General features: G+C 37.3%; 2 protein-coding genes across 3 annotated transcripts in view; one reads left to right on the top strand and one right to left on the bottom strand.

Moving 5' to 3' along the window:
* The window catches only part of PDCD10 (programmed cell death 10), a 39704-nt gene extending 30113 nt beyond the window's left edge, over positions 1-9591 (bottom strand). The window contains exon 1 of the mRNA XM_061193460.1: positions 9459-9591. The gene's annotated coding sequence lies outside the window, so the exon portion shown is untranslated. The remainder of the gene's footprint in view (positions 1-9458) is intronic.
* A 768-nt stretch (positions 9592-10359) lies between these two features.
* SERPINI1 (serpin family I member 1) overlaps positions 10360-25642 on the top strand; it is a 66476-nt gene continuing 51193 nt past the window's right edge. The window contains exon 1 of one of the 2 annotated variants that reach the window (XM_061193458.1): positions 10360-10468. The gene's annotated coding sequence lies outside the window, so the exon portion shown is untranslated. The remainder of the gene's footprint in view (positions 10469-25642) is intronic. The other variant, XM_061193459.1, reaches the window with a different exon arrangement.

The raw sequence follows: 25642 nt of genomic DNA, 5'->3' as shown, positions 1-25642 counted from the left end.
ATAGGTGATTGTAAACCTTAGAACAGCAGAACTGTTTTGTTTTTCAAATAAATTCTTTTATCAAATCCTAAATGTGAGATAAAACACACTAAACTGTTCATTCATTCAATACATGTACTAAGTAATAACTATGGTTACCAGCCCTTCCTCTCACAGGAGCCCTTAAACACCTCTCTCCACAACTTGAGAATCACTGCTCTAGGGACAATCACTACACAAGCATTATGAACAAAGCATTGTAAGAACAAAGGTGAGTGGTCCGAATAGTAAGGATAAGGACTGGCAAAAGATATCCGGACCCAGATTTTTTCCATAATTCAGATAGTTCCAGATCTCAATTTCTCACCAGTAAATTTATCTGTACTGTTGTCACATGCTCATGCATTTAAGAAACCTAAACGTTAAGACCCTAAAATTTTAAAGTGATAACAGCCATTAGTATACATTACTATATATTATCTAGTCCAATCTCCAAATTTCACAATTTAGAAATAAAAGTCCCCAGAAATTCACATTAAGAAACTAGTCACAGGGCTTCCCTGGTGGCGCAGTGGTTGAGAATCTGCCTGCCAATGCAGGGGACACGGGTTCGAGCCCTGGTCTGGGAAGATCCCACATGCCACGGAGCAACTAGGCCCGTGAGCCACAACTACTGAGCCTGCGCGTCTGGAGCTTGTGCTCCGCAACAAGAGAGGCCGCGACAGTGAGAGGCCCGCGCACCGCGATGAAGAGTGGCCCCCGCTCGCCGCAACTAGAGAAAGCCCTCGCACAGAAACGAAGACCCAACACAGCCAATAAATAAATAAATAAATAAATAAATTAATTAATTAAAAAAAAAAAGAAACTAGTCACAGATATTTTAAACAAATATGCTATTGAGCTACTATAACCTATTGTACAGGACATCTTAGTCTGCCAAACTGATCTACTTCTAGGCTCACCTGCCCTGCTCTTTGCGTCCTCCACTGGTCCCGCGGCTGAGAGCCAAGACCCCCAGACTCCACGCAGAGTGTTTGGAGATGGAAGCCAGTGGGAATGTGGCTCTGATTCAAGGTCGCCCTAGGGTACTCAGCAGCACAAGTTTGTGGATCTTCCATTTGCCGCTGCTGAGACCTCTGACTCACTCACTTTAAAAGTTACCTGCATCATGTCAGTGTAAGAACTTCCATATGTGGGGGAGTAGTTTCTTAATACAAAAATCATAAAACGGACAAGAAGTAATTAGGTTTTTCTACAGATGGACAGTACAGAGCAGTAGGTTAAGTGCTTAGATTTGAAACAAAGGTCTAAGTTTGAATTTTGCTCAGGTGGGTGATATCATTTGTTATTTAATCTTTCTAAACTCAATGAGAAATTACTGGAAATAACGATTGAGGTACTCACCTCACAGGATTATTAAGAGTACAAAATGCATGTACTCATTACACTGTCTGACACACAATAAACATTCAATTCATATTATTAGTTATTAATGTTTTATCCAAGATTCTATGAACCTGACATGGCATCAGGACTGGAACTAGGGTGAGGCAAACCAGGTGCCTAGAGCACAAAATTAAGCTCTTACCTGCCTGACAGAGAGTGAGCGCCTTCTTAAATTTTGTACCCTAGACCCTTCCTGCCTCACCCTAGTCCTGTCCCTGCATAGCACACACAAGGATAGCCTAATACTGATATCACAATGTCATAAAGGCCACTTTCATAGCATATTTTTAAAACCTTTTCTCCTCCACTTGCCAAAATGGAGGCATATATAAATTACTTGGGCCACCCAAAAAAGTTACATATATCATCCAAAGCAAATTACATAGTTTAGGAATCCTTAAAAGAATGTGATCATCAAATGCAAGCCTGTGTTAAAATTACTTTTTATTCTCTTAATGTATATAGAGCAATTTAATAAAGAAAGCCGTGGCCCAGAAATAGGCTCAGTAGCAGAGTGAAATCAAGATGTGATCAAAGATTTTCTCAAGATAATCCATAAAGGGGGATAATCTATACAGGAAAACCAGAAGATAATAGAATCAAAAGGCTTGCTACCTCTGAATTAGCTGATGGGAAATGGGAACAACAAAAATAGCAACAACTGGCTTCTAAGACATTTCTGCACAACAGGTTCAGGGAAAAGGATACACGTCTCTTTGGTTTTGACAATCCTCGATTTTTTTCCTATTCGAATGCCTAAATTTTTGTTAAATTCTGGTCTGAACAAAATTTAAATGAAAACATTTGTTGGAAGGCAGGAAACAAATTTGTTCCCTTGAATGTGTTCACTTATGCCCACAAAGTTCTTAATGTAGTGGTTCATGAATTAAATAATGCCTAACTGAACAGTCATTTAGTATTTAATTGAGGTACATCTTTGTATTTTCCTTTTTATTAGTATTTGTGATGTTTTAATTTCTCTAATATAATGCTAAAGCTTTCCTTTAAAACCCCTTAGAAATTCAATTAAACTCAAGCTCTCATTCTGTCCCTATGTTCTCTATGCTTGGAAGTACAATGTAAGGAGACTGTACCACATGGGTCAGGCTTACCTGCTCTGTAACACTTATAATCTTAGAGACCTACTACCTTACTTAATGACTCCTTACTGCCTAAGGTTCTCTACAGTATGCAATGTGTATTTTCTTTACCTTACCTTATCAAATTTCTTTGCACCACAACACTGCCACAAAGCACTTAAACGTTGATAAAATTATTAGCCTCAGATGATAAATGGACTAGGTGCTAATAAGCACAAGATTCTATCATGATGATGAACTTTAACCTCACCTTTAGCTCCCAACTGATCTCAAATAAAAATTCTATTAGTCCCAAGAAGAAATAAGGGAGATAGAATGGTATCTGCTTATACCATACGTACAATTCCACCTGACATTCACTTGCAAAACTGTAATTCATTTTTCAAGGAAGCATGCCAAAATTAAGGTAGGACCTCAGAAATCTCTCAAGTTTTGAAAATACTGCCAAAATGCCAATTTTATTACCGATAAAGGCATCCACAAGTATCTACTTCTGAATAAAAGACCATATTCAAAATGCTTTGTAATTAAATTAGAAAGCCTTGCAACAATGTGAACTGGTATAGGGAGTAGTTGAAGTCTGGAGGCCATGTCTGATTCATTTACCATTCCCAAATGCCTTTGGTTGCAGCAACCTAATGAAGTCTAAGAAGGCAGCAGATGTGTAACATCTTAGGATTTTGTCCTTCCTGAACTCCAAACTCCACTAGAGTTCCAGTTCATCCTGAAGACAGGATGGTTGAATAAAGCAGGAAGGCATGTTTCAGTGCCAGGGACCAGAAGGTAACTTAGACAAACTATCATTTTCCCCCCTCCTATCAGCTCTGACCCAAAATTATCAAATGAATTGATGCATGTACAAGTACTCAATATATCAGAATGGCTAAATATCCATATAATGGTCTTTCCATCTCCTACTATCCACCAAATTATAAACACTGTAGAGAAGTTTTATTCCGTTCTCTATTTCCTAGTACCTAGCTCAGTACTCTACATAGTCAGTCTACGTCAGCAGCAGTGTTAGAGATGTGATGATGAAAAGCCAGATATAGTTCATGCCCTTGAGGGTGTGCAGTCTTGCAGGGAAGAGAGACAATAAAGAAATACATGTTAAGCTGCCACTTCATATAACTCCAGGGAGCATACCTGTGTCATACTATATATACACTTTTCTATGCAAATTCAATGAGCATGCTGAACAATTTTTTTTGAAGAAAACAACAAAAAAGAAAACTACTGAAATAGGTAGGTGATCATAATTCCATTCCACGCATATAAGCCCCAGAATGAAAGAGAAAAAGACATGGATCTGCTGCCCTCCCCGCATCAGACTGAGAGCCATAGTTGTCCCTCACAGTGAGCAGCTCACCACACTGTGACTCCACATAATCACACTGTGACTATGTATTATAATGTACATATTTCTTTTCCAACATGATCTCTGAATAACAAGTTAAATACCTGACCCAGCACTCAAAGGAAAAGTAATTCTATTCCAATGCTAGAGGAAAAATGATGTGTTGACGCTCTGTTAGTTTCCAATGTGGTAACTTCCTAAGTGTTTTTTTTAGAGTAAGCTTGAAGATAAGGAATTTTTGCCTGCCACACCGACCTTAGCATCTAAGATACAACTTTTCTGTAACTGCAACTCTAACTGCCCTCCAATGGCGCTCAATCACTAACATCATTTTACTGCCGTGATTAAAAATATGGTGTCTTAACTCAGCCAGCATGGATTCAAATCCTAATTCCAAGCAATAAGTGGTTGTGTGACCTCGGGGAAGTTACTTAACCTCCCTGTACTTTAGTTTTCTCATTAACCTTGGGGATAATAGTGCCTCTACATCATAGGGTTGGTACAAAGAAGATTTAAGGCAATTTTATACATAATATATATTCAATAAATATTTGATAAATGAATGAACCAAAGTATTATTATGCAATCTAACTTACTTCTGGTAAACTTATTTCCAAAGGACTGGCCTAAGTAAACAGTAGTGACTACCACTTAATAAGCTCCACTGCTGTTACCCAATAATTCATAAGCTTGCTGATTAAAAATCCTCTTTTCTTTCTTTCTTTTTTGTAATAGCAACACCTGATTCTAGGCAACTGCACAGTGAGACTGAATATTTATTTCACTTTTTGGGTGGTTAAAAAAAAAAGAAAAGATTATACATACCAAAAATGTAAGGGTGACCTTGAAAAATAAGACTGTAATATTACATTACATCCAAGATGCAATTAATTGTGTAGCTAAAATGAGAAAACTGAATTCTTCATCTTCATACAGACGAAAATGGACCACCAAACTACACTGTTTACCTTTCTGCCAATAAATTATTTCTAACTGCTACAATAAAGATGCTTTCACTTTTTACATTGTGTGTGTGTGTGTGTGTGTGTGTGTGTGTGTGTGTGTGTGTGTATGCGCACGCGCAGATTGCTAAAACATATATCTCTAAGACTGCAACTTTCTATAACATTTCAAATGCAATAATACACACCATCGATGACACTACTTAACATCTAAATCACTTCTGCAGTTTATATTATGGAAAAAAATTGTTTATCATGGAATTAGCTTAAAATTCTTGGCATACATTACCAATCATATCAACCTTAATAACCCAACAAGATATAAGAAGCAGTACTTCAGTTTTATCTTTCACATATTAGTATGCTAGGTCAATATAAATTTTTTTATCCAAGATTCAAACAACACAGCGACTTACTTTTTAAAAATTAAATTTAGAACTTATCAAAGACTTACATTTAATAATAAAAACTGGGAGCATTACCAAGTTTTAAAGCCAAATATCAGCAATCACTTTTTGACAATATCTTGTGGAAGAGTAAATTGGTAAATTCATGAAGGCAGGCAAAGCTACAGCAACACAGAGCTGTTGAATTTATTCTATGCCATTATTACAGTACTGTGAAAGATCAGAGAATTTGTTTTCAGGACCCAAACCTAACACAATTTTTTCCTGAATTTAGTCTGCATGTTTTGAAAATAATATTTTTACTCTCGTTAAGTATCTAGGTTAAAGCAAACAAGATATTACCGTGAGACTCACTGAAATATGAAAACTTTCAAGAAGCACAAACTATAAGCTCCTTTGAAATAAGTACTACTCAATTTTACAGTCACCTTGTCTAAGGCAGGTGATACTAAAGGTAAAAACTCAAAGGAAGATACTGTGGCTAAAAAATGAAACAAAACAACAAAGAAAAAAGGAAAAAGCATGAATTTTGTTGAGGACAGCATGAGATAACATTAGGGAAGAACAGAATCCATTGAAAGTTACTTTCTTCCATGTCTGTATTCTGTTATAATGAATGTTGCTTGCAAAAGCAGGATAGTGACAAGGTCTCCAAAATGCTGTTATACAGAAATTCTGCTGTAATAGAAAATGATTCCTTTGCCATGTCCACATAGAAAACTACCCTGATTTTACAGACCTCTAAGAAAGAACAAACATCTTTCTACAATTTATATTAAACTTCTGAAAATAACTCCTTTATATTCAAAGGTAGGGAACATGTCTCCTTTATTAATTTCTGTATTTCTGCCCCTAGCAGAGTGCTGGAGGCACTGTGCATGAATGCACTTACATTTGTTCATAAATTCAGCAAATAATTACTGAGTACTTAACTTTGTGTCAGACACTGTATAAGTAGTGAGGTAAGGCACATGACAAATGACGGCCCTGCTCAGGTAGCTTACAATCTAGTGAGGGAGACAGACATTTACCAAATAAACACAGAAATAATTTCCTCTTGTGATGATGCTACAAAGAATTACAGATTATGGTGAAGATATAGTGGGAACTTACTCTAGTTTGGGGGAGGAAGGGTCAATGGTCAGAGAAGGTTCCCCTGAGAAATAACATTTAAACTGAGACTTGAAAATTAACTAGGAGTGGACCAGACTTGGGAAGGGGAGGGGAAGCAGCCCAGGCAGGAGGATGTAACATGTACAAAGGTCAGGAAAGAGCTTTTGTAGGTAGTAATTGAAAAGCACGGTAAATGAGAAATGCTGGGGTTAAGGATGGAGAGCTAGATAGGAGACAAGAGAAATTGTGAGCATTAAACAGAGTAAGACGGTAACAGTATATGAATATTTAAATCATTTTAAGTCTTTTTCTCAGGTAAAATAAATAATCTAAGGGAACTGAGTCTTTATTCCACAATATTAAAGATCTATAGTAAGAAGACCTGGATTATGCCTTGGTTCCACCAGTTACTAGCTACATGATCTTGCACTTAACCAATCTGAACTTCTTTATTCTCTTTGTAAACAGGTACTCAATTATTTTACCTACTGGGAAACACAATGATAACACAACAGTCCTGTTCTTACAGATCTTACATCCTTAAAGAAAAAAAGATCATGTATATGGGACACATCCTAAGCCCTATAAGAAATGAGGTCCAAAAGTTCACACAAGGCTCCTGCAAAACCCAAAATGACAACAAACGTGAACTGGTGAACTGCAAACTACTATAAAAATACAAGTGTACACATCATTCTGTGAGCCCTAAGTTATTCAGTGTGCAGAGCTCCAAAATGACCACAGTACTCCAGCATGTGACTGCAAGATGATAAATACAATAGAAACATTATCCCACCATTCTGTTACTCACCATTCGCCATTGGTGAAGTATCAATACTATAATGAAGCTCAGAGATGAAGAGCAGTTGGTGTAGAATCGAACCAAGGACAAAAACTAACACTCCCTAGACAAGTGCATTATATTAATTTTACTAATTCCCAAATTTTCCTGACTTTTGGTTCAAAAGTCATTCCACAACCTCCTAACTGCATGTCAAAAATAAGAACTCATTTCTCACTTCCTCCAACAAAAAGCAAATGCCTACACAGCCACATAGAAAATACTTTCACATTCTTGCTTTACCATAACTGACTCATATTCAGTTTATGGTCTATTTAAACTACCGCACCCTTCTAACACAGCACTGAGCCAGTTACCTCCACATAATTTTCCATTTGTTCAGTCGGTCTTCCTTCCTTGTCTACTGCATTACTTACTTACGGTACTAATTACTTTTTATTTTACTTCATTCTATAGTATCATACCTCTCTTTCATTTTAAAAGTCATATTAATTTCCAGACCATCTTAGTTTCAATCAAAGAGGAATGTAAGAGTATTTCTGATCCTATAAAGTGTTTTTGCATTCAAAAGTTAAACACATTGTGGATAATTTTAATAATTTCAGAGTACATTCAAAATGCTGCATATTTAAATGGTCAACTTATACAACAGTAAACCACGACGGATTACCTGCTATCAGTAGATACCCGATTTTTAGCTATAAACTTATCAGGAAGAGATCTTGATGTCAATGAACATACTCCTAAAATTCTATTAAAGAACTGTCTAATAATAATATTTGTGAACTGTAATTATAATTGGTGACAACAGTGGGTAAGACTGGAACAAGCACACTGCTTTCTGCTCAATATAAAACACAAATGTCCATTTTTCCATTCTTTAATGTAAAATAAGAATGAGTTAAAACTCATAGATGATGCTAAGAAAAATAAAATATACAAGAGCCTGATGTTATTATTTACACACACACACAACACACACACGAGCCAAGAAAATGAGGGGAAGTAAATAAAAATCAACAAAAATGTGATGCTACCTCCAAGAAATGCAACGTATCTTCTTTTCTAGTAATAAGCACAACTAGAAATAAACTCTCTCTTGCTGCTGTATTATTTGAAAAAGTGTAAAGTAAGTTTCGTGAAAGAATCCTAATCCCATTGTTCTCAGCTGAGAGTAAAAAAACAGAGTAAAGACTAAGGTTGGAAGGGAAAGGAGTATCTTTCACCAGTAAGGGTGAACTGTATTGTTACCTGACTTTCTCCTGTCCCATCAACTACCCTCTAAAATGGTAGCACAGTCCATCCCTTAATATACCTCTAATAAAAGGAAAAAATAGGTAAGTTGAAACTGATTCTTCTTATTTTTCCAACAGGTTAGAGTGCGTGCTTTTCTTTTGCTGAGGAATTTCTCTCCAGCTCAAAAAAACTCTTCACCTCACAGATGGCTTCTTAGAAATAACTAAAATTCATTACTTTGCAACTTCCTCCACCCTCTTCAAAAAAAAAAACAAACTCCCTACTCCTTTCTGGTGCGGCAGCTCCGATGCAGAAGCTGGATTACAACTAGATTAGATTCAGACGATCTGTCCCTACGTGTGTGACCTTGGGCACGTCATTTATCCCCTCAGTTTCCTCATTAGCATCCAACTGTGAATGCTCTTTGAAAACAGTAAACAGGAAAACAGTAAATACATCTTAGGAATTACATCTTTACAGCGTTAAGCTTTTCTACTTAGGGCAAAATTACCTCCTTAGAGGGACCACATCATGAAACTAGTACTGAATCCGTAGGTCTCTGTCAACATTGACTCTTTCTTCTACAGTTCTCCTCTTCCCTCAAAGGGCATAACCCGAGTCACCTCAAAAGCACAATCCAAGCGCCCCTTCCTTCCTCCACTCCTTCCCTATCCTATTTCTAAAGCAGGGGGAAAACAGCAGCCTCATCTCCCCGCCCCAAGCCACACCTTCAGAGGACCCCACCCCAGGCACATCCGCCCTCTCCCTCCTCCGGGGGCACCAGAGGCCAACCTCGTCCTTCCCCTCCCGCCCCCACCTAGAGGAGACTTCCTGGAGGCGTTCAGGCCCGAGCAGGGCAGGCGGCATTTACAAACCCGCTTTACGCCACTCGCGTAGGGTAACCTCGCTTACGCCCATAGGGCCCCGTTCCCAGCCCCGTCCGCTCCGCCTGCCAGAACCAAGCCCGAGTGCCTCAGCCACGACCCCCGTGTGACCCCAGAGCTCTTCTGCTCCGCGCGGGACTACGGTGACTGGAACAGAACAGCCACACCTTACCGGCAACTGAGGCACTGACTTCACTTGCCACCTTTGGAGCCCTCTTCAACTCCCAGATCAATGTACTCCGGCGACGCCGGAAGGACCCGAGAGGAACCAGGCGTTGTCCGGAATCCTGCCCAGCCGGAGTCGCGCAGGGGCCTATGGGGACTCGTAGTCCCACTCGCCGGCATTGTCGGCAATTCCGGCACATGCAAGACTACGATTCCCGTCAGGCCATGCGGTGGAGCCTAAGGCGATGGGTGGGGACACTTTTAGCCAATAGTAGGAGAGTTCCCTGACTGTGCGGGAGGAGGTGAGAAAAAGAGAGAGGGTGCACGGAAAGAAGAGGAAGGGAGGGGTCAGCTCTCACCTGCGCCAATCAGGATGCAGGGTCGGCCCGGCAGGCGACTCACCCATTGTGGGGGCGGGCTAGCGGAGCCGAGGAAGGAAGGGGGGCGGGGGAAGAACTCCAAGTGGGGAACGTGGGGCGGCCGAGCTGCGAGGGCGGAGAGGAAGCCGCGGGAGAATAGCCAGGGTGGAGGGAGGGCGCGGTGTGAGGATGCACCCTGGCTGGAGCAGCAGTTTCCCCGAAAGCGGCCAAGCACCAGGCACACCGAGCGGCGAGACCTGCGGCTCGGGCAGGGATAGGTTGAGCCTGGGCTCCTCGCGGAGGTGCCCGGACTGGCCGGGAGGCTGCTCTAGGTTCAGGCCACTGAGTGACGGGAGAGGGGTCCCCGGGGAAGGGAAGCGGCAGAGCAGCTGCAGAAGTGCGGGGAGCGCTAAGGTACCAGGGCAGCAGCTTCCCGCCGCCTTCAGCCAGGGCAGCAGCCGGAACAGCAGGGGGAGGAGCAACAGCTGCCGAATTCGCCAACTACAGGAGGGGGAGGCGGAGCTTAGGTCCCTGTAGCAGCCGAAGGCGCAGCCTGGACTGTAGTTTCCCGGGAGAGAGGAGAGCAGGAACTGGAGAGGAGCGCAGTCCTCGGAGCCTCCGCTCCAGCATCCCGCCAGGGGTTGCAGGTGTGTGGGAGGTAAGCGTGGGTGCCTCTTTGGGCGACTCCTCTGCCCGGGAGAAAGCGTCTTCCAATAGGAATTTTATCAAGGCACAGCTAAAAAGAGTCTCTGACTCGGGTTAGGGAACTGTGCAAACCCTTTTAGGTGAAAGATGTACGTTTTTGGAGTTTATGGGGGGATTAAAAAGCAAAAGGTGGCTTGACTCAGGGTATAAAGGGCGTGGTTAGTGTTTTTGGTTTGAGTTGTACCATTAAAACTATTCTGGGAAATTTTAATATTGAGGAAACTGCTAATTGAGGACAAGGTGGATGATATTTGGATAGATGCGTAGCTGGTAAAAAACAAAAATTTTGTCACTGATAGAGAATTACTTCAGAACTGTTTCAGTAGGAAAATAACTTAGCATTCTTCTTTACTATCTGTCCTTCACGTTGTTTTATCAGATTGCCCTGCTACCGACCTGTTTTCCAGGGTGGTTATACTGCAGGTTCCTAGAATTGAAAGAGATCTCTATTAAAGAAGGAAATACAGTCAGGAATAATCACGATGACTGAACCTATCAGAAGTATAACTTTTGCCAGCAATAATGTAAAAACGTTTTTTAATAGAGACACTTCGCTTTCCTCCCAGTGGCTTTAAACTACCGGAACAAAGACTAGGACTCAGCAGCCTACAGTGGGAACGTATGGTGTACTTCACTGCTGCTCCTTATTCTCTCATTTGTGTCTAGTAATATTTGTACATTTTAAAAAACAAAAGTACGAGAAAAGCTGTGCAAGGATCTTTTCTGTTTAGATAGTGTATGCTAAATGATTTCCCTTAGTATGTGTTATGATGGGCTCAGACTTAACACATGTAATAGTGTCATAAAATAATAGTTTATTCTTAGTATTAAACCATGTGTGATTTCTTTGAGTGTAATTAAACACCAACAGATGAAAATATGTTTTAATACTAAGATGAAAGTCGCATCTACCTTTGTGTAACTATGACAAAATTACAGCCTTTTTTTTAAGAAAAAAACTGTAAAAAGCTATTTGCCTAGTTCATTTTCTTTTTCTTTTTGTTAGAGGGTCTCCAGATTACATGGCTTTTAATCATAGTAGCATATTGCAGCACATTTTGCTCTGAAATGCTTTCCTTGTGACAGTTGTATATTTCAGAGTCTGCCTGAATACTTTAATCTGGGTTTTGTTTTTGTTTTTTTTTTGAACTAGGGTCAATAAAATGGAGTAATTACCTTCTATTCTTGTTTGTTTTGTTTTGTTTTCATGGTTTGCTGATTTACTCATGATTTGGGGATTTTATTTCTGTAATACATACAAGATTCCTTTTTGAAAAGAAATGGCTGGAAAGAATTCTCTTCATAGCTTCAAGTTCAATCCTACTGAGTGCTACTACTGATAAGCCTAAGTGACTTATCAATGTATATACTCCAACACTGCCTCCCATACTCTCACCCACTAGAGGAATATATAAGGGGAGAGATCTTAGAAAAACAGCTGCTTTTCGATTGTCCTCAAGTAGATCAGGTAAGTATTAGAAACAGCAAAGAGCTTAGAAGAAAGAAAAAGCAACAGTAGCCACTAAATTTAGCAGCCATGGTAAGGATGGCATTTTATCTTTGCTACATCACAGGAGAGTCTGTTAATCCACATAGCTGATATGACCCTGTGAAAATGATTTTAGGGGGAAAAATGGGTACTAGGGTATAGTTAGGCTTGGAAAAGATTGTGTTTGCCCTTGTTTTTTCTGATTAAATAGATCATCCTGAATCAGAGTCTCAGATTCTCTCTCAGGCTCTGCTACTGATTCATTTTGTGAAATTGAATACTTGTCACTGGGTCATTTCCCCCATGTAATAATAATCATTAATAATAATACTGGCAATGAAGTTCTTTCAGGGCCTTCATCAGAAGATCTTTTTGAAAGGGTTTGATTGGGCATCAGTTAATAATCAAGTAAGTGAGATAGAAAATAAATACCAAAACAGTCGAAATTCAGATGTACTTTGAATCCCAACTATTTATAGGTCTTCTGCTTTGAAGTATCAAAAAGGATAGAATCTCATTAGAAATGAATGAGTCTCTGTTATTAAAGTACTGGATTTTTCACCTGTTTCCAAGATATGGATCTTTTTTATTGTGTCAGTGAAAGAGATTGGCTTCCTATAACATTTGAGAGTAAGAAAACCATGTTTTTATAAGGAAGAAAATCATTGGCAGTATGTGGCACTTAAGTATTTGTTACCTTGAACTCTTGACACATTTTAAATTGGTGTTCACATTAAATCGCAGATAATCTGAAGACTTCTTGTACATTACTGGTGTTGAAAATGTTCATCATATGACAGTTTATAATTTTATGTGAAGTACTACCTAGGTTAAAAGCATATTATTCTGTGCTTGATTTTTACTCTTTGCGTATGACTCTCAGAGTATGTATGCGATGAGAAAGAAGAAAATCAATGGAGTGCAGAATGTCTCTCAAGTGGAAGATGCTCATGAAATTAGTGTTCTTTAGCTGAAAGACTTGGTTAATTTCAAATTACAATATACTTTGGATTTTTTAAAAATTTATAATTCTAACTCTAAGCCTATTGAGTAAAAATAATTGAGTGGCATGGGTTTCTCTTTCTAACAGGAGGATTCACTGATGCATGCAGTACAAAAGAGCAAGACGTAAAGGTTCAAGATCAAATGGTTTTTGGGGAGGGCGGTGGTGGGGGAGAGGTGACGTACAAGGGGGCATAGATATGAAGAAACCTGTTTGAGGCACATACCCTTAGCAAGAGAGAAAGAGATTTGATCTTTTTTTTTTTGTTGAATGCCTATAAGTGATTTCATGACCTGTTTTCCCAGTTATTAATTTCTAGAGGCCTATCCCCATAGTAGGAGACGGTACTTTCCTACATTGTCATTTTAACTGGAGTCGGACTGACATTAATTCATTAGGTTTTGAATAATTATGGGTTACTGAAGCAAAGTGAAAAGGATCCTGCATGTATACATTCACTTCTAAGTGAAACTTAATATTATTTGGATATAATATTAAAAAGTAAAAACTGAGGTTTTCCCCCTTAATAGCAAAGGTACTTGAACCAGACACTGAAGTTGAGCAGGACCCTCCCCTCCCAGCCCCTGCTGCCTTTTAAAGTCATCTCCTAAGGTTAAACAGTGCTTTGGGGAACAAGATTAATTGTTATACAAACGTAAAGATTTGTTTCTGTCTTATTTTCAATCTAATGTTTTCAGAATTTAGTCCTTAAAGTTTGGACCAGTGTGTTTTAAGTAACAATTATTAGTTCCTAGAGACTATGCTTCTTTCCTGTCTCCTATTTGTTCTCAGCACCTTATATAATGCTCAGCAGAAAGAACTTGCCCTATAACCTTACTGAATTAGAAGTGGGGACCAATACTTCTTTAATGTATGCATTGATACATCTTGCACTTTGACAAACGAGAGTCAGTTGCCCTCACAGCATGAGTACTATACATCAGGCCTTCTGAGAATGCCCTTGTGCTGGTTAGCCTTTGCAAAAGTGTTACTTGAGCCCAGTTTGATTCAGACTGTGTGGACTGCAAAGACTTACCTACAACTTCATGTGCCAACATTTCTCAATTCTTCTAGAGACAGGCAGTTATAGGTAAGGAAAAGGGCTCTCCCACCGGTGGTACTCAAGGTCTGCATTCTACAGCCAAGGAAGCCTGTGGCTCACCACTGTTGACTTCAAGTAAGATACCTTTGTAGAAGCTTATCTAGTAAAAACATACTTTATTCTATAAAAATTGAATTTGCTCTTCCATGTTTCTAATTGTTCTTTAAAAAAAAAAAAGAGCCAGACTCACTGTATTTAAGCACATGTGGAATTTGGCATTTATTCCAGAAACAAATTAATCTGATTAATGTTAGAATTAAGAATTCAAATGTGATTTTTCTTTTATTATTACAAGACCTGGAGAATTCTAGTTAATTGTAAATAGTTCTTTAGTAGTAAATTTAATAATAGCAGATATTTAACTATCATTTGCTTGCTTTTTAAAATATTTATTTATTTATTTATTTATTTATTTATTTTTTTTATGGCTGTGTTGGGTCTTCGTTTCTGTGCGAGGGCTTTCTCTAGTTGCGGCGAGCGGGGGGCACACTTCATCGCGGTGCGCGGGCCTCTCACTATCGCGGCCTCTCTTGTTGCGGAGCACAGGCTCCAGACGCGCAGGCTCAGTAATTGTGGTTCACGGGCCTAGTCGCTCCGCGGCATGTGGGATCTTCCCAGACCAGGGCTCGAACCCGTGTCCCCTGCATTGGCAGGCAGATTCTCAACCACTGCGCCACCAGGGAAGCCCTGCTTGCTTTTTAATATGCCTTTACTAGCATGCTGATAGATACACTTTGGCTTAGAACTGATGTTTGATTAATCTTCCTTCTTCATGGTTCGTTGGCGTTACTCTTAATGCTTAGCACAGTGCCTTGTATAGAGTTAGCTGAGTTCCTGTCTTCTTCACCAGATGCTTAGTATCTTCAGAATTAAGACTGAGTTTCATTTACCTTGGTATTTACTTTGAGAGCCTTACACATAATAGTTTAACAGTAACAGTTATAGTTGGCAACCTGTAAAGAAGCATCATTTTACATTTTTCACAAGTACACCTAGAAAAATGAATTTTTTTAAACATGTCTTTTAGCACTAAATTCAGCCCTCTGCCCACAACAGTTGCTTATATTGAGCTAAATATAAATATCACTGTATTTTGTTGGATTTCTGAATGGAGTAAACATTGCTATTAACTACAGCCTTGCATGTGTGTATACTTTAAATATACATTTATTAATTCAATGCCATTTGAAATTTGTGTGCTCTGTCCTTGTCTCTAGAACTTTGCTGACTTAAAGATGTACTTTTAAGTAACATTCCGTACTATATGTATATACACACACTTTATGACTTTTTTTCTTGACACATAGAGACTTAGAGAAAAGTATATAAACGTAACATGAGGCTTTATCTTAACTAAAACTTAACTGCTCTTGAATGTTCTATTTTCAGTGAAATGGTTACAATGGGAGACCTTATTCAGGCTTATTAAATCTAAATTATTCAGGTATTTGTCATCTTTGAGCCAGCATGGGGAAGAGATGAGTTCTGAGATTTGGCATTGACAGTACTCAGTGCTGGCCTTCCGTACAGCATAGCTGCTGAAGTGTGCATGGGACCTCCAGCTCTAGCCAGTGCTTCAAGGCCCCCTTCTGGTTCAGCCTAGGAAAGGAGCCTTCTGAGCACACAGCTCATAACTTAGTGTGAGAAGAAAGGCAGATGGAATTTACTTTGATTTAATAACCTCATTTGCCTAAGTGTATTGTTTTTCCCAGATATACCAAAGTTCCCAGTAACAGTAACTCAAGTGTCAGAAAGTGATTTCTATTGCACAATCTAGCAATACAGTGAGTCAACCTGTCAACCTGTAGTCTATTTTCCCCTTAGTGTCTTAGCTTCTTTTGAACGGACCCGAAAGAGCTCACCAAGATACTTTTGATATTTTGCCCATATTGGATTGCTTCTGCCATTTTCTTGATAACCTAAATTTTGTTCTGAACCTAAGTTTTATTTGAGGTCTTTTAATCCTATGTAACTTGAAGAGTTAATTTTATTGTTTTTTCACCTTTTAGTAGTATGCTATAAATACTGTATTATGATGTAGAATTTTTGCCATTCACTTGAATTAAATCAATTATCAGAGCATTTAATTGTTGTGTACTTCACAAAGCAATTTAAAATCATTGAAGCAATTAATGTTTTTTAGATACATTCAGCCTTCCAGTTAAGAAACCTTCACAAAGTATCCTAAATCTCTTGTTCTATGTCTAAGGCAGGTTAAATTTTATTTATACCATACGTCATTTGACATATAATACTGGATGAAATTTGTACAATACCAGTATTCTGACAGCTATGTAACAATGGTATAATTTGTGTCCTTGCTAGGTGGGGGAACTTTTAAAAATTATATTGTGAGGTATTGAGCACAAGGTACATTAACTAAGTCAAAGCCAGAAAAGTAACTTTTTCTATATTTCAAAGTTTTTGATTTGTTCTTTTAAAAATAAAATGTCAATAACAAAATTATGAAGAACTAATAATAACTATTCATTGTTTAATATAACAGCAGATTTAGTTAATAATTATTAATATGAAATTAAACATTTTGAAAGAGAAAGAAATCCTATTGTCCAAGGTTATCTTAAAAGCCAATTTTTACTCACATTATGTGGCCCAAAAGTAACTGACAATTTAAAAAGTAGTTTTCAAGTATGTATCAATTAGAAATGCTTTCAGCTGCAAGTTTTATGTACAATGACATAAAATAATAGGGATTTACTTTTTCCAGGACAAGAAGTCTAGAGGAAAGCGGTTGTGTCCTTTTTGTTTAGAGGCTTAATGTTGTCAGGGTGTTGTCCTCGCAAAACCTTGTGCCTGATGCAAGATGGATGCTTCTGCAGATCGAGACATCGTATTCTAGTTCAGGGCAGGAAGAATGAGGAAAGGCTTGTGCCTATTGAGTCTTTCTCTTTTAATCAGGAAGTAAAAGCTTTCCCAGTGACCTCTAGCAAATGTCGACTGTGGACTTACTGGCTCATGGCATGTAGCTGTCCCTATTTTTAAGGGATGTTGAGATATCAAGGACTTTGGGCCTTGGTGGTGGATGAAGCAGGGGAACAGTGGTTCGAGTGTGATTTTTGGGGTAACCAGTCAATAGTTTCAGCCATAGTCTGATAATTAAAACCATGCTAACTTTAAATTGTATTCCTTCTCGTTCCGACTGATGTTTATGTTTCCTATTTGTTCATTTGTTTGTTTGTTTTCTCCAGGTTAGAAAACTCTAACCTTCTTACACCAAGTTTTCACTTCTGTGACTACCAAATTTCAAGTCTCTGGGCAAAGGCATTTCTCAGAGACTGACGGCATCTCTAGTTAAAAGACCCTGTAGCCCATACCACATATAATACTTGTCCTGTACTTTTCATTACAGATGTATTCAGTAACACTTGAAAGCACAATTCTGTTTTAAATCTGCTTTGAGCCTCAAGGTATCAAAGTATCTTCTTATAGACTGAATTAAAAATATGGGTATAATGTAAATGAAAGAACAATTGAATATTAAAAAAATCTTAAAACAAATGCTATCTGCCCAAAAAAGCCAAAAAGCCATTGTTTAATAGAAAGGAACTCATTCTAAAAAATTTTAATCCTGGAAAATGGTGTTATTACCCATTTCTAAAATGTGAAAAATATTATCAATATCTATACTTGATTATTACCTAAATTATTACTCATTCTTAGAATAATACATCACGGACTTATAGTTTTGATAAATTAGGATTCCTTGAGATAGGAAAGTCTGAGAAGAAAATTGAAACTGAGAAAATGGAAACAAATATTTTTTCTACTTTAAAAAAACTCATAATCAAAGATGTTGGCCATAGAACCTTGGCTATACAGCAGTTGTCTGCATTTCCATATCAACATCTTTATTGTCCAGTTTTTACATTTCTATTATGTGAACTTAGATGAATGGCTTTATAGAGGCAAAACTCGCCAGATATACTCATGTAAATTTCTAAACTGCTATAATCTGTAGCATGGGGTTGGGTGTTATAGAGAGATACAACAAAATATTGCGATATATAAAATCACTTACTCCTTGGCATAAGCTTTTGTCAATATAGTTAACAAAAGAAGACGTCACAAGACATATATATATAAACAAGGATATATGATTTAGGATGATGGTATTACAACAGTTACTATGGTAGATGTCCAGAAGCAGAAGAAATTGATCTATGTGGTAATCAGGGAAGGCTTTGAGAAGGAAGTAGGCCAGTGTGGTGTGCTGGTAAGAGCAGGGGACCACAACCTATGGCCTATGGCACACTACCTTTTTTTGTAAATCAGATTTCTTGGAACACAGCTATGCGCATTCATTTACTTATTGTTAAGACTGCTTGCTTGTTACAACAGCGGAATTGAGTCACTGTGGCAAAGCCCATGTGGCCCACAAACTTAAAATATTTCCTATCTGGCCCTTTAAAAAAGAAGTTTGTCAACCACTGGTTAAGAACGTGGTTTCTGTTGTCATACAAAACTGGGTTCAAATTTGGCTTTGTAATCTGTAACTTGACTCCAGGGATGTTTATACTGATATAGGGAGATTTCACGTACAGTGCATTGTAATACCTGGTGTGTGTTATATGCTTATTAAATGTTATTTTATTAAATGTTAGATTTTATTTTATTATGATTTTTATTTTAAGTGAACTATAACTTTTAATTCAAATGGGGATTAGAATCTCTAAATTTAAGTACCCCCTACCCCTAAAATAAAAGTTCAGGAAACTGGGAAGGGTATCATCTTATTGTAAGAAATTTTCAAGAGTTGCACAAAATATTGTATAGGGACAATGATATTGATGTAAGAGCCAAACAACATAAATGTACTCAATAGTAAAGCCCAGACTTTAAAATACAATTAATAAAGACTGAATAGCGTATTAAATATTGTAGGAAGCCATGACAGTCAATTAAAAGCAAAATTAAGATACTTTATTAAAACTTAGAGGAAAATGATATTTAAAAGTGAATATAATAAAGAGGAGACATCACTACTAGCCTTACAAAAATAAAAGATAGTATTAGGGAATACTATGAACAATTATATGGCAATAAATTAGTTGACCTAGGTGAAATGGACAAATTAGTACAAAAACACAAACTATCAAAACAAGAAATAGAAACTCTGAATATAGACTCAAAAATCCTTATCTCAGATCTGGCAACAAATAAAAATTATATACCATGATCAAGTGGGATCTATTGCAGGAATGCAAGGTTGGTTAAACATAAAAATCAGTCAGAAAATCTATTGATATATCGCATCAATAGAACAAAAGACACATGATCATCTCAATAGATACAGAAAATCATTTGACAAAATCCAACACATTTTCAGGGTGAAAACATGAAACTCAACAAACTAGGAATAGAAGGGAACCTCCTCAACTTATAAAGGACATCTGCAAAAAACCTACAGCTAACATCTTTCCTAATGGTGAAAGACTGAATATTTCTTAAGATCAGGACATAAGCCTAATAGAATTGGAGAAAAATAGGTCTACGCAAGAACATGTACAAACAAATGTTCATAGCAGTGTTATTCATAATAGCCCCAAAAGGGAAACAGCCCAGTGTCCATCAATAAATGAATGGATAAACAAAATGTTGTATAGCCATGCAATAGAATATTATTTAACCATAGAAAGGAATGAAGTACTGATAGATGCTACAACATGGATGACTCTTGAAAATATTATGCTAAACAAAAAAGTCAGACACAACAGGCCACATTTCATTTTATATAAAATATCCAGAGTAGCCAAATCCATAAAGACAAAAAGTAGATTAGTGTTAAGGGACACTGGGAATGGGGAGTGACTGCTAATGGTTATGGGGTTTCTTTCTGGGGCGAAATGTTCTAGAACTAGATAGTGGTGATGATTGCACAGCTTTTAAAAACCACTAAATCATACACTTTAAAAATGAACCTGTAAAAAGTGTAAGTGAATATAATATAAAATGATTTTAAAAAGCATAAAGAAGAGTTACAGAAGATTGAACTATAAGGAACCCACGTAAACCCAGAACTAGCAGATAAAAGGAAATACTCTCATTTTATGTCTTTTGTCCTCAGAACACCAGGAAAAATTAATGGAGACCGCAATCTAGCCACACTTTGGTAAAGTTGTTTTGTTTTTTTTTTTTAATTTTAAAATGAAGGGGAAAAAGAACCTAAAGAACTCCAAACAGATAAAAAATAAAGGGAGTGAGAATATCAGCTTGTGATCAGACTTCTGTGGCATTTAATGACATAAGGAATAATGGAATAATGTATATGGAATTGCAGTGGAATAAGTTTACGATTCAAACTTGCTTTTCCAGCTGAGCTAGTGTTCAGTATGCATAAGAACAAAAGAATGATCTTCTCAGCCATACAAGGGCAGACATACACATACCACCACCGCTGCCAACGACAACAACAAAAAATGCATACTTTGCTGCCCAAATAATCAAAATCAAGAATTCAAGTTTGAATTCAAGGAACTATAAAATGATGAAACAAATGACATTTAAATAAGTTGTTCCTATTTTGTTTTTAAACAATTCAGATGTTAAAAATAATTCTTATAAGGTGCCTTATGGTAGAAAAAATAATAATATTCTGGGTCCAATACCCCAGATCACTTCAAAAACACAGAGAGAGATGTATAAGAAAGAATATCACATGCCTTATTTTACAGATTGTGGAGTCAGTAAATGTTTTATTCTTCACATTCATAGAAAAACTATATTTAAGAAAAAAGGAAAAAATGCGATCAACGCAAAAAGAAAAGAGTAAGAAGCATGACAAAATGCTAAACAAACATATTGCAATTATCAATAGTTTTAGTCTCTTATTGAAAGGTAGAATCTGCCATGCTGGGTGGAAAACAAAAACTATTAAGTTTTTTAGAGACAAAACTAAGCAAAATAATATCAGTTAAAGTAAAAGGATGGCAGTGCAATAATAGACAAAAATAAATTTAAAAGTGTAGGTGGCATATTTGTAAGACGACAGAATTCAAAGTAAAAAGCTTTAGTCTGGTCAAAAAGGATAATTTATATTGGTAAAGATGTAATCCACACTGAAGCTTTAATAGCCAGGAATCTGTTTGTACTGGTCATATAGAATTAAAATACATAAAACAATCTGAAAAAGAAAACATGGCCTTTGGTGTCAGATTTGGATTCAAGGGAAACATGTAAATAAACATGTGATGTTAAGACTAAGGAAAGGACAAAAGTGGACTTGGGAAGAAGCAGAAGTGATGACAGTGGCCCAGGGGTGATAGCAACGATGATGTAGATTCAAGATTTGGTATACAGTATCCACAGTTCTTGTCCCTTTATTAGCTATAGCCCAAGGATTACAAAACAAGTCAGAAGTCAGCCCGCAGGTACGTGTGTGTGTGTGTGTGTGTGTGTTTAAATGCCAGTTCTCCACAGTCACCGCCATTCTCTATTGTCTTATATTGAGCTCGTTGGGGCCATTTACCTTGCCTCTTCCTGCCCCCCCACCCCAGCCTCTGTAGGCATTTCAGTGTATGAACCCTGGGATGAGGTAAGGGAGATGGCTAAGGAAAAATGGCTAAAAAAGTTGTGAGTCTGAGTAATAAGAGGAGAATGAATAATTGTAATAGTTCAAAAAGTAACAATTGTATACACTTAAAAATGTTAAGATGGATTTTTTTTTACCACAATAAAAAATAAGGTTAGAAACCTAAAAAATGTAGTAACAATTATAAATCAGCTGAAGCATTTAAATCTGTTTGTCTTAAGAGGATTGTGTTCACTCACCTGCATTCAGTTTGCTTCATTTTATAATAAAAAGTAATGGCTTATTGAGATATTGATACATCACTATGTAAAAATTGTCCCCTTGCTTTTAGATTAAGGAAGTCAACTTTAATTAAAATACTGTCTCATTTCCTCTCTTTTCAGTCTTAAAAATTTTTGTAGTTGCTCTAGTTTACTTTCATATCACCTTCCTTTTTCTGTCACCCTAATTGGAAAATTTTAGTTTTTGGTTTGACACCTGCTTCTTAACTGCCACAAAACATATTAATTATGCTTTTTACTATTATAGAAACATAATGTTCAGCTAGCTAACTAGCATGAATAATCCATCACTAAGAATCATTAACTATAGTAATTGCTGTCTTTAAACAAGTAAAGACAGTCTTCTGATTATGTGGCTGATAACTTAAAACCATAAAGCCAGTTTCACTTTAAATATAATAGTGTGCCAGCTGGTATTTCAAGAAATGTTTTCTTCTTTCTCCCTTTTAGAATAACTTGTAAGTGAAAACCTTTAACAGAAAGATCTCATTTATCAAATGGATCCAGAATCCCAACCAAAACATACCTTAGAACCCAGCTTTCTAATCCAGCCAAATTTCTTGCTGTAAAATTCACTTTATGCATTCATTAGCCCCTTCAGCCCTTATTAAGAGCCTGTTTACTTTTAATAAACTGTTTAATTTGTATGTTTAGCAATGATTCAATAATATAAACTCTCTCAATATAAATGGGAGGGGGAAAAAGAACAATGGAACTAAAAAAGCTTAGTTATCTGAAAAGTACATGTCTTGAGACCTCAGTGAAGTCCTGTGACACATGAGCCTTAGGACGATGGGAGATGCTCAGTGGGTATTAGTTGGATGAGTGAAGAACAGTAAGTTCAGAGTGACAAAGAGGATAAATAGTTACATTTCCAGTTTTCTGAGAAAAAAAGTAGACTACTTGTTTTCTTTAAGTTTCATGCAAATGGTAATAGAAATTTTGGTGCATAAGTAGTAAATTCACATCATTGGCAAAACACCCAGCCAGGACAACTTATTTTCAGAGAAATTAAGAAAATCAAAGTTTTGCTTTTTATATGTATAGTTACATATATGTATTTATCTGAATATCTAAAATAATGGCTGTTAACGTTGGGATATTTACTTTAGAGATGTGCATATGACGGCGTTCTCTTTTCCTGGTTGGGTTTAGAAAGCTCTCCAAGAAGTATTATTTCATCAGCACAGTTAGGTGTGGGAAAATAAGAACAGGATGACTGCACACAGAAACTAATGAAATAGAAAAGGCCACATTGAGCAATGGGTTTGCAATCATATGTTCCTGATGCTTGTTTGCATATCGTGTAGAGACTGTTATTAGTGTGTGAAGATAAGGTGAAAGCTTTGAGGGGGCAGTGGGTGTTGTGCAGAGGGAGATCCAGAGTACTTTACTGTTTTCTGAGACTAGACTTTTACCTCGACCTATGCACTGTGCTAGTATGTTTATATACATACACTATCCCCCTTAATTTCTATAATAATCCTATGAGACAAGTACTGTTATAGTCCCCATTTCACAGATGAGGAAAATGAGGCACAGAAAGTTGTGTAGGTTATCTCAGGTATCACCACATAGGACCAAGTTTGCATTTTTTTTTTAGCCTAAGCGTGGCTTATATTCATTACTTCAGAAGTGACCAAAATCCTCTGCGTATTTCTATAGACTTCTCCACAGTTACTGCATACCGTTTGTGTCATGCACCTTGCATTCTGCAACTATAAAGTCTCCAGCATTCTTAAAAAAAAATGAGAACATTTACAATTACAGGTCTTACCCTTTTAAAAATAACAAAAGCAATATTTAAAAATTCTAACTTCAGACAAAACTGGAGGATGTCCAGTGATAATACCAAAAAATCCACTGCGAGGTTACTTTAAATCAGATATCTCAAACTTCCAGCTGGACAGACTGAAATCCTCCCCCCTCACCTCATCCCTACTGAATTGTTTTTGCAGAGTTTATGTTTTAGAAAAAACTTTTTTTTCTTTATTTGCCACAGATGCGACTCCTCTCTATTACACTGGCCCAATTCACATATCTGACATCTAAGTTTGTAATCCTGGCTTTAAATCATGAGTCCTTGGTAAATTGAAAATGTATTGAATTATTAACATTTTTTTGGAATATGTCTGGTAAAATGAGAGAGACCTGTGATTATACAGAGTAACTCAGGCTATATGAGAATAGTTTTTCAAAGCATAGTCCCTACAAACTAAGGTTAGATTATAGAGCTGTCAACCATGTCTATTAATTTCCTATTAATGTTTTTTTCCCTGTAGAAAGAAGTAGGAAGTCAGAGATTTTTCTTAAACCAGACAGAAAATTTGAGATGTGTGAAATTGCAAGTGCTTACCCTGATGGATGTGTAGATTTCCCAGGGAGTAGTAGTAGTGGGGTTGTCAGTAGTCAGAATACAATGATAAATTGTCAATGGCATTTTCAGGCTGTCAGCTTGATTGACAGGGTAAAATTATTTGGTTAAGTACTATGCAACATTACCATGTATGATTTGTTTTAATATCTTTTATAATATATAAGGTAATAAAGAAGCTTCTAATGTTAGCAAAAGATTACTCTTCATGTGTGAAAGGGCAACATTTTAGAACTGTATACTGTCCTGTGATACAAATGGATTTTCTTCCAAATTATGTTTGTATAAGATTGAACTTTATAAAAATGCCAAAATTTGACTATTTTTGACCTACAAAAAAGAAAAAGACAGTTCACATGGTTTAACATAGTACATCAGCTATTCCAACCTAGATATAATTGTTTCAAACTGGGAAAGTGTTTTTCAACAGAAACTAAAATATGGTTTTGTTTCTAGGCTAATAACAAACACACATTTTGTCCTTGCTTTCTGCTAGGCCCTGTGCTCACATGGATGATCATTTTCTTGCTCCATCCTCCTAAGTCTTACAAATATTGGAATTTTCCAGAGCTTGGCCATAGGCGGGCTATTCACCACACTCTCCAGGAAACCTCATCCATCCTGATAGTCTTAAATGTGCTGACAACTCCCAAATGTCTCTCTATCCCAAACCTCTACTCTGAACTCTAACCTCGTTTATCTAACTGTACTTCCTTGCCTCTTCAAGTGAATATCTCATAGGCATCTCAGATTTACCTATCCAAAACAAAATTTCTGATCTCCCTCTCTCACTCCTCTCTGTTCTTAGTTCAACCTCTCCATCTTGGTGAAGGGCACCTCCACCCACCTTTTTGGTCCAGGAGAAACCAAGGAGTTGTCCTTCCTTTCCATTACCTAAGTCCTATTCAGTCTATCTCTTATATAAGAATATTGAGACTCTGTCTACTTCTTTTCTATCTCCATTGTAGCCACCTTAATCCAGCCACTAACTCCCTTCACCTAGATTGTTGCAATAACCACCCCATTTGTCCTTAGGCTTCTACTTCTAGACTCCCTTGAAATCCATTCTGTAAATATCAGCTTCTTAAATTGTTCTGCATTTAGGAGAGAATGCAACATCCTCGCTGCCTACAAGGCCCTGTATGTTCTGGCCCCTACCTACTTAAGCCAGCCTCTTCTCTCCCTTTTGTTCAATGATTTCTATCAGTTCCTCACAGTCACAAAGCTCTTTCCTGACCTCAGGGCTTTGTGCTTTTCCTTCCACCTAGAATACTGCTTTCCTCTTTAACTCTTACTGATCCTTCAATGCTCAGCTTAAATGACACTTGC

Source organism: Eubalaena glacialis, chromosome 6 (genome assembly GCF_028564815.1).
Source record: "Eubalaena glacialis isolate mEubGla1 chromosome 6, mEubGla1.1.hap2.+ XY, whole genome shotgun sequence".
In the NCBI taxonomy this organism is placed as follows: Eukaryota; Metazoa; Chordata; class Mammalia; order Artiodactyla; family Balaenidae; genus Eubalaena; species Eubalaena glacialis.
This window is presented reverse-complemented; position numbering and strand designations above follow the sequence as displayed.